This window comes from Choloepus didactylus, chromosome 6 (genome assembly GCF_015220235.1).
Source record: "Choloepus didactylus isolate mChoDid1 chromosome 6, mChoDid1.pri, whole genome shotgun sequence".
Taxonomy (NCBI): domain Eukaryota; kingdom Metazoa; phylum Chordata; class Mammalia; order Pilosa; family Megalonychidae; genus Choloepus; species Choloepus didactylus.
The window spans coordinates 110,766,320-110,776,011 of record NC_051312.1 but is presented as its reverse complement, the minus strand read 5'-3'; the positions used below and the strand labels follow the sequence as shown (position 1 = coordinate 110,776,011).

Genomic DNA, 9,692 nt, shown 5'->3' with positions numbered 1-9,692 from the left:
AACCCTTAACTATCATCTTTATCTAGTTTAAATGTCATTGACAGGGTGGCCAACACAGCCTTTAAAGGAAAACAAAATCACAAGAAGGCGTGAGGCCCGCTGTAGTGGATGGAGAGATGGTGAGGATGGGTTTTGCCCTCTTCTGATAAAGACCAAAGGAGCTCTGGCTCCCAGGCAGTCAGGGTCTGACCCTGGGTGCTGAGGTGAGGGACTTGAGCTCTTGGCATCTTTTTGTGTGAGCAACAGTTATAATGGGGCCATCCTCTTCCGCTCTAGTCCACAGAGCAGGGGGGCTCTCCTACAAAACAGGGGATTCCAGGGCCCCTCCTTAGACTAATTAAGTCAGACTCTTTGGGGCTGATACCCAGGCATGAGTATTTTTTACAGCTGTATTGAAGCATAATTGATATGCAATAAACTGCACCTATTTAACAAACAATTTTATAGATTTTTTTATCATTTCTAAAATTTAATTCCTATTATCTTCTTATAAATTAAGGGAATTTCATTTGTTTTTATAGGGCGATGACCAAAAAAACTCAAAACAAAAAATAAACCCTCATGCCTGATTTAGAATATTGTATTGTGTAGCAAACTAAAACATTCAGAACAAATTAAGTAGCTTAACTTATTTGACAGGCATATAAGCATTCCAAAATCATAATGAAATCCAATTATGTAATGCATAATGTAGAAAAGAATGGAGTCTACCATCATGCGGGCATTTTCTAAATAAAAGCTCCCTGTAGAACATCTATATATATAAACATGGGTAGGGTAAGAGCAGATTAGTTCTGTAGAACCTTTTTGAATTCGAGGCTCTGAAGCACAACAAACTTTTCAGGTAGGCACCAAATTATCCTAAAAATTTTTCACATCAGTTATTTTCATCAGATACTCTACACACGTCAACAATACATGTGATTTGCCAAGAAAAAAAAATCCTCCAAAACCAAAACACCATTTCAGATCTGGTACACTTAAATATATCACTCTCATTGGAAGTGCTATCAGCATAGTCTTTGCAACTAGCAACATATATTTAAGAAGTTTTTATAAATTGTCTGTGATGTTCATATGTTTAATTCTTATGCCAAACTGTTTTCTGATGAAGACAGCATTGTGCTTTATGCGAGAATGGAAACCTCAAAATAATCACCATAAAGCTTCTAAGACTTATGGAAGAATAAACTAGGATGGTCCACATATATAAGATGAACTCCACAGTGTTGGAATTCTAAACGTTTAGAGTAGCCCAGACTAGAAAACAAGCCCAAACCACCATTAGAAGAATGAAATACGACATGGTCCAAGATGTATCCTTAAAGTTTTGTCTCAAACCTCAGCCTGAATTGTGAGGATTGATCTTCAGTTCAGTCCAGTCAGCAGAAATTGACTGTGAAATTTTCCGTTGTATTTATTGTACAGATTATGTACTTTCTAGAAGTTTCCTTTAGTGCTACACTGTTGTACTTTTTGTCCCAGCAATTTGAGGGTGTGCAAATTCCATAAAGTCATCAATAAGAACAGGCCATGCTCCTTCTTCATCATAATTAGACATGTCATCTGCAATCACTGTACTGAAGTCTGAAAGAAGATTCCAGGTATCTTTTGGTATTGATCGTTTATGATGTTCCAACAAAAATTTATTCCGTAAGTCTGAGAATTTAAATCTTCCATTAAGCACTAAATTCCAGTAGGCAATGGCCATTTCTAGATCTAATCCTTTTTGTCCTGGATTCTTTGCAAAATTAAAAGCATACTGGTAAAAATCCTTAAATCATCCTGGTTCTTTCAATTCTTGTTCCATTTTGGGTATCTGGGCCTTTGGCTTTTCTATGCTGTCACATCCTAATTCTGTCATGCCGTCCATGAACTCCTGTTTGGAGAACTCACGCTGTGTTGCTGCTCTGAACTTCCATACAATGATCAACACACTAATGCTGTCTGAATCGAGTGCCAGGTCATCACAGAACTGCTGTATACCATCTATTCCAATTTTGTTTTCATCTTGAGGATCTTTGTATCTATCGTATAGTTGTTCTAACTTCTTTCTTTCCAATGATCCTTTCACACTCTCTCATATATAAAGGTCAGGATTTTGGAAAAAATTGTCTGTTGTAACATCTAACTTCCAGTCATTTTGAGACAGACAACTTACTGCTGGTTTTTCACTAGATTGTGTGAAGATCATAAACTGACGAACTTTATCCTTCTGCGATATCAACTTGTTCATGTTGGTGTCCTCCAGGCCTCTTGATAGATTTTGACATAAGCATTCATACCTGATCCATCACTAAAATCAAGATAACAGACGTATACATTACCTACAAAGTTTCCTCGTGCCCTTTGTAATTCTTCCCTCCCTCCTCCATTCCTATCCCAAACATTGATCTGCTTTCATCAATATAGATTAGCTTACATTTTCTAGAATTTTGTATCAAGGGAATCATTCTCTTTGTTTTTGAGCAAAGTGTAATTACTTTGTGATTTACCATGTAGTGGTGATGTGAGTCAATTCCTCTTTATAGCTGAGTAGTTTTCCACTGTATGGCTGTACCTCAATTTGTTAATCTATTCACCTGTTGCTGGAAATTTGGGTTGATTCCAGTTTTGGATTAATTCAAATAAAGCTGCTATGAACATTCATGTGCAAATCTTTGTATGGATGTATGCTTTCTTTTCTATTAAATAAATGCCTAAGAGTGGAATGATTGAATGGTAGTTACACATTTAACATTTTAGGAAACTGCCTATCTGTTTTTCAAAGTACTTGTACCATTATACGTTTCCATCAACAGAAAGTGAAATTTCAGTTTCCCCATGTCATCACCAACACTTGGCATGGTCAGTCTCTTTAATTTTAGCCATTCTTACAGTTATGCTGAATAGTACACCTCATTGTGATTTTAATTTACTTTTCCCTGATAAACTAATGATGTTGAGCATCTTTTCATGTGCTTTCTTGCCATCTGTGTACTTTCTTTGGTGAAGTTTCTGTTCAGGTCTTTAGGGTTGGGATCTAGGCATAAGTTAAAAAAAAAAAAAAGAAGAAGCTCCCCCAGTGATTCTAATATACAACTGGGATTAAGTATCACTGCATTACTGGAAAATTGAGTGCAAACCTCTTATTTTAATCACATAGAAATTGAAATCTAGAGAAAAAGGGAGTTACTTGTAGAGAAAGGGAAATTGCAAGACAACAGAATCATCCCAAAAACAATTGTGGGCATTAGGGAGCAAGTTTTTCATTGCGGACTCATCTACATGATTTCCATAATTCAACCAAACTATCTAGCTCCGTGTTACGAATTCCTGACATAATTAACTGAGGTCTTTGTTCCAGCCTGACCATTCATCATTTCACATAGTCATCTGAGTGTTTACTGTATGATTAACATTTGAAGGAATTAAATTATTTCAATCAAATTTGTGATACTGATATATCTATAGTAAGATGGAAGGGAAGATCATTTCATTGTTGACCTACATAGTGTAGACTACACAACTCCAGAGGGCTCTGTTCACATAGACTATGGTGTGAAAGGCGCTCAAAATATTATGCAGTGCACCACCTGTACAACCTTATGCAATGTACTTGAATGACCTTCAATGCTAAAGATTGAGGTTCTGGGTCTCATCTTATAGCTGTGTGATCCTAGGAAATTCAGTTAAATCTCTGAATCTTGATTTAAAACCTTAAAAATGGGTAGAGAGAACCTAAGATGATGGCTAGGAGAGAGGGCAAAAAAACACCTTCATGAAAAATACTAGATAAAAGCCAGAGAGTGACCCAGAACACCAGTTCCAGCAATGCACCAGCTGGACAAGTTCTGCTAAATCCACAGGGACTGTGTATTGGTGAAACCGGGAGTCTGTGTTCTGAAACGAGTGAATAAGCCTACTGAATATCCGGCAGCCACACTGCAATGTGGGGAAACTGTGGGTTGGTGTTTGGAGGCTGACTAGTTCTTTTTTAAAAAAACCCAAAAGTGGCTGCAGATACGGCAGCGAGAATCACACAGTGAAGCGCAGCAGGAACGGGCTGTGCGAACGCCTCGGTATCTGGCATGGAAGATAGCCTTTCGCTATCTGGGAGTGAGGAAGGCAGAGGTGAGTCCAAAGGGGAAAATAACCACGCCCCTTACAGCCATCTTCCCAGCAGGGCTGGGAATGCTCCTGCCCGGCACCAGTGCCACAGCCCAGAGCTGCGCCAGGAGACCCGGTGTGACAGGAAGTGCTTCCAGCAACAAGCGCACATGCCACAATATCAGGCGTGGACAACAGCCTTTCGCTCACCCACAGGTAATTGTCCTGGAGCTGGGAGGGCAGAGCTGTGTGAAAAGAGGGAAATTGGCATGCCCCATTCAGCCATCCTTACAGCAGGCTGGGAACTCACCTACACAACCTGGCAGCCCAGAACTTCCCTTGAGGGATGGCACACACTTGTGACGTAGCACAACCTTCCCTCAGCAGAGGCCCTAGGAGGGCACGGCTTGGAACAGGGACCCACTCGGAAATCCCAGGGACTATACGCCAGTACCAAGGACTTGTGGGTCAGTGGCAGAGACAATCCGTGGTGAGACTGAAATGAAGGTTTAGACTCTTGCAACAGCCTTAAATCTCCAGGAACACCTGGGAGGTTTGATTATTAAAGCTGCCCTTCCTCTCTAACTGCTCAGACACACGCCCCACATTCAGGGCGGACAGCACCAACAACACGACCAAACTTAGTGCACAAATTGGACCCCACAAGAATCAGACCCCCACACACCACAAAGACAAAGTCGGGGAGAACTGACTTGAGGGGAATAGGTGACTCACAGACGCCATCTGCTGGTTAGTTAGAGAAAGTGTACTCCACCAAGTTGTAGATATGAAAAATCAGAGATTAGTTTTTGAATAATCCTACATGTCCTAAAAGAACACTATCAAGTAAAGTAAATGCCAAGAGCCCAAAACAACAGGAAATTTTAAAGCATATGAAAAAACCAGATGAGATAGATAACCCAAACCCAAACACCCAAATCAAAAGATCAGAGGAGACACAGTACTTGGAGCAATTAATCAAAGAACTAAAGACAAACAATGAGAGCATGGCACAGGATATAAAGGACATGAAGAAGAGCATGGCACAGGATATAAAGGACATGAAGAAGACCCTAGAAGAGCATAAAGAAGAAATTGCAAGAGTAAATAAAAAAATACATGATCTTATGGAAATAAAAGAAACTGTTGACCAAATTAAAAAGATTCTGGATACCCATAGTACAAGACTAGAGGAAGCTGAACCATGAATCAGCGACCTTGAGGACCACAGAATGGAAAATGAAAGAACAAAAGAAAGAATGGGGAAAAATTGAAAAAATATAAACGGACCTCAGGGATATGATACATAAAATAAAACATCCAAATATAAGACTCATTGGTGTCCCAGAAGGGGAAGAAAAGGGTAAAGGTCTAGAAAGAGTTTTCAAAGAAATTGTTGGGGAAAATTTCCCAAACCTTCTACACAACATAAATACACAAAGCCCAGCGAACTCCAAATAGAATAAACCCAAATAAACCCACTCCAAGACATATTCTGATCAGACTGTCAAATACTGAAGAGAAGGAGCAAGTTCTGAAAGCAGCAAGAGAAAAGCAACTCACCACATACAAAGGAAACCACATAAGACTAAGTAGTGACTACTCAGCGGCCACCATGGAGGTGAGAAGGTAGTGGCATGACATATTTAAAATTCTGAGAGAGAAAAATTTCCAACCAAGAATACTTTCTCCAGCAAAGCTCTCTTTCAAATTTGAGGGAGGGCTTAAATTTCTCACAGACAAACAAATGCTGAGATATTTTGCTAATAAAAGACCTGCCCTACTTCAGATACTAAAGGGAGCTGTACCGACAGAGAAACAAAGAAAGGAGAAATATAGAGAAAGGTTCAGTACTAAAGAGATTCAATATTGGTTCATTAAAGGACAATAAGAAAGAGAGGGAAAAAATATATCTGACAAACATAAACCAAAGAACAGGATGGCTGATTCAAGAAATGCCTTCACAGTAATAACGTTGAATGTAAATTGATTAAACTCCCCAATTAAAAGATACAGATTGGCAGAATGGATCAAAAAATATGAACCATCGATATGTTGCATGCAAGAGACTCATCGTAGACACAGGGACACAAAGAAATTGAAAGTGAAAAGATGGAAAAAATATTTCATGCAAGCTACAGCCAAAAGAAAGCAGGAGTAGCAATATTAATCTCAGATAAAATAGACTTTAAATGCAAGGATGTTATGAGAGACAAAGAAGGCCACTACATACTAATAAAAGAGGGAACTCAACAAGAAGAAATAACAATCATAAATGTTTATGCACCCAATCATGGTGCCACAAAATACAGGAGACAAACACTGGCAAAACTAAAGGAAGCAATGGATGTTTCCACAATAATTGTGGGAGACTTCAACACATCACTCTCTTCTATAGATAGATCAACCAGAAAGAAGACCGGTAAGGAAATTGAAAACCTAAACAATCTGATAAATGAATCTGATTTAACAGACATATATAGAACATTACACCCCAAATCACCAGAATACACATTCTTCTCTAGTGATCACATGGAACTTTCTTCAGAATAGACCATATGCTGGGACATAAAACAAGCCTCAATAAATTTCAAAAAAAATTGAAATTATTCAAAGCACATTCTCTGACCACAATGGAATACAATTAGAAGTCAATAACCATCAGAGACTCAGAAAATTTACGAACACCTGGAGGTTAAACAACACACTCCTAAAATAAATGGTTTATAATGTAGAATGTAGGGGAACTAGCGATAGAGAGCAATTAATGAAGGGGGAACAATAACCCAATAAGAACAGGTAAGATACCACGGGTAAATTTAACGTTCTGGGAATGCCCAGGAATAACAATGGTTTGTTAATTTCTGATGGGTATGGTAGGAACAAGTTCATAGAAATGTTGCTATAGTAGGTTATTTTCTTGGGGTAGAGTAGGAACATGTTGGAAGTAAAGCAGTTATTTTAGGTTAGTTGTCTTTTTCTTACTCCCTTGTTATGGTTTGTTTGAAATGTTTTTTTATTGTATATATTTAAAAAAAATTTTTTTATATAGTTAATTTTAAAAAAATGAAAAAATATGCAGAGCCCCCTTGAGGAGCTGGTGGAGAATGCAGGAGTATTGGTTTGCCCCACCTCAATGGTTGCCGATGTGCTCACAGACACAGGGTACTGGTGGTTTGATGGGCTGAGCCCTCTACCACAGGACTTGCCCTTGGGAAGACTGTTGCTGCAAAGGAGAGGCTAGGCCTCCCTATAATTGTGCCTAAGAGCCTCCTCCCAAATGCCTCTTTGTTGCTCAGATGTGGCCCTCTCTCTCTAGCTAAGCCAACTTGAAAGGTGAAATCACTGCCCTCCCCTCTACGTGGGATCAGACACCCAGGGGAGTGAATCTCCCTGGCAACGTGGAATATGACTCCCGGGGAGGAATGTAGACCCAGCATTGTGGGATGGAGAACATCTTCTTGACCAAAAGGGGGATGTGAAAGGAAATGAAATAAGCTTCAGTGGCTGAGAGATTTCCAAAAAGACCTGAGAGGTCACTCTGGTGGGCACTCTTACGCACAATTTAGACAACCCTTTTTAGGTTCTAATGAATTGGAATAGCTGGCGGTAGACACCTGAAACTATCAAACTACAATCCAGAACCCAAGAATCTTGAAGACAACTGTATAAAAATGTAGTATATGAGGGGTGACAATGTGATTCGGAAAGCCATAAGGACCACACTCCCCTTTGTCCAGTTTATGGATGGAGGAGTAGAAAAATGGGGGGAAAAAAAAAGAAAAAAGAAAAAAAAAAAAGGAAGGCACCCAGTGTTCTTTTTTACTTTGGTTGTTCTTTTTCACTTTGGTTTTTATTCTTATTGTTTTCGTGTGTTTAGTAATGAAAATGTCAAAAATTAATGTTGGTGATGAATGCACAACTATATAATGGTACTGTGAACAATTGAATGTACGCTTTGTTTTGTATGACTGCATGGTATGTGAATATATCTCAATAAAAATGAATTTAAAAAAATGAATAGAATTACTGCTCATAGGCTGGATGTATGAATGAAATGAGATCATGTTAGGCATAAGCAAATCCAAATGGCTACAGGATCTGGGCAAGTAACTTAAATGAGCAAAGCAGGTCAGGTCAAAGAGGTGACAGAGAAATTTGGGGTACTATGACAAACTGTAGCGTACCCACACTGTTAACTCAGCCGAAGCTGACAAAGCCCTTGTAGAAATGCTGGCCCAGTGCTATCTTTTAAGAGAAGCCAGAAACCTTATATACCTGCAATTCAGATGCAGACAACTAGTAAGGTGAAAGGGCTTTATAAATCATATAATCACAAAGGGCATCATTACATGTCTTAACTCAAGCTGTGAGGGACTATTGTAGACAGCTATCTAGCACCGCTCCTTCTTATGACAACCACCAGCACCACCACCACATGGGTCCATAACCCTGTCTGTGTCAATCATCTTATCCCACCTTCCTGGCCACAGGGATTGACCCAGGGATGGAGATACACCCAAATGTACCACCACCATCAAATATTTCCTGAAGATTTTCTTACCCAGAGGCTAACAGAGAAGCTTCCCTTCCTCTCCATATGTGAAGCCATAAGGGTGAATATCCAGAGCTGCCATGTCCATCCAGTATTAAGAAAGACCTTCTACTCTAAGGGAAAATGAAACCAATTCAGAGACAGTGATAAGAGTTCTATCATCATTTGAGTCCCTAATATCAACTATACCCAACAGGCCCTTTCCAAGCTTTCATTACATAATCCAGTCAATTTGAGACCAGGATAGTGTGGTGGTTTGGAGCCATTATATACCCCAGAAAAGACCATGTTCTTTTAGTCCATTCCCGTGGGTGCAGACCTGTTGTCAGTGGGAATTTTTGGTTAGGTTACTTCAAATGAGATGTGACCCACCCCATTCAAGGTGGGTCTTAATCCTCTTACTGGAGTCTTTTATGAGAGGATAAAGGACACAAAAAGCCCAGAGAGCACTTAGAGATGAAGCCCCCCAAACAGCTGAGAGAGCAAGCCACTAAAGCTAGAAGCTGAAAGCAATGAAACCCGGGAGAGAAGGACCAGCAGATGCCAGCCATGTGCCTTCCCATGTGACTAGATGTGTCCCAGATGCCAGTGGCCTGTTTTCAGAGAAGATATCGTCCTGTTGATGTCTTAACTGGGACATTTTCACAGCCTTAGTACTGTACATTTCTAAGCAAATAAATCCCCACTGTAAAAGCCAACCCATTTCTGGTATATTGCATCCAGGCAGTTTTAGCAAACCAAAACAGATAGCTTGAGAAAGGTTTGTGTTGCATGCAACCCAAAGAATCCTGACTAACATATCTTATGGTTTTGAAGTACAACAGCAACAGATGAGTTTTTAGTGATTTTCAACACATCCTCATGACATTTAATCTATGAATACCGGCTACAGAGCCGAGAAGTGAGTCCTGAGAGACAAAATGTAGGTGTGGCAGCGGCATTTCAGGGAAGGCCAGTGGGGGCTGTGCAGGTTGATTTGGACACCACAATCCAAGGTCTTTTCTCAGATTTGAAGGCCCAGATGTGGACTCTGATCAGCTTCTGGAGG

At 39.8% G+C, this 9,692-nt stretch overlaps 1 pseudogene; it reads right to left on the bottom strand.

Annotated features, from left to right (window-relative positions):
• Positions 1-596: 596 nt before the first annotated feature.
• LOC119537500 lies at positions 597-2,289 on the bottom strand (annotated as a pseudogene).
• Positions 2,290-9,692: the final 7,403 nt, after the last annotated feature.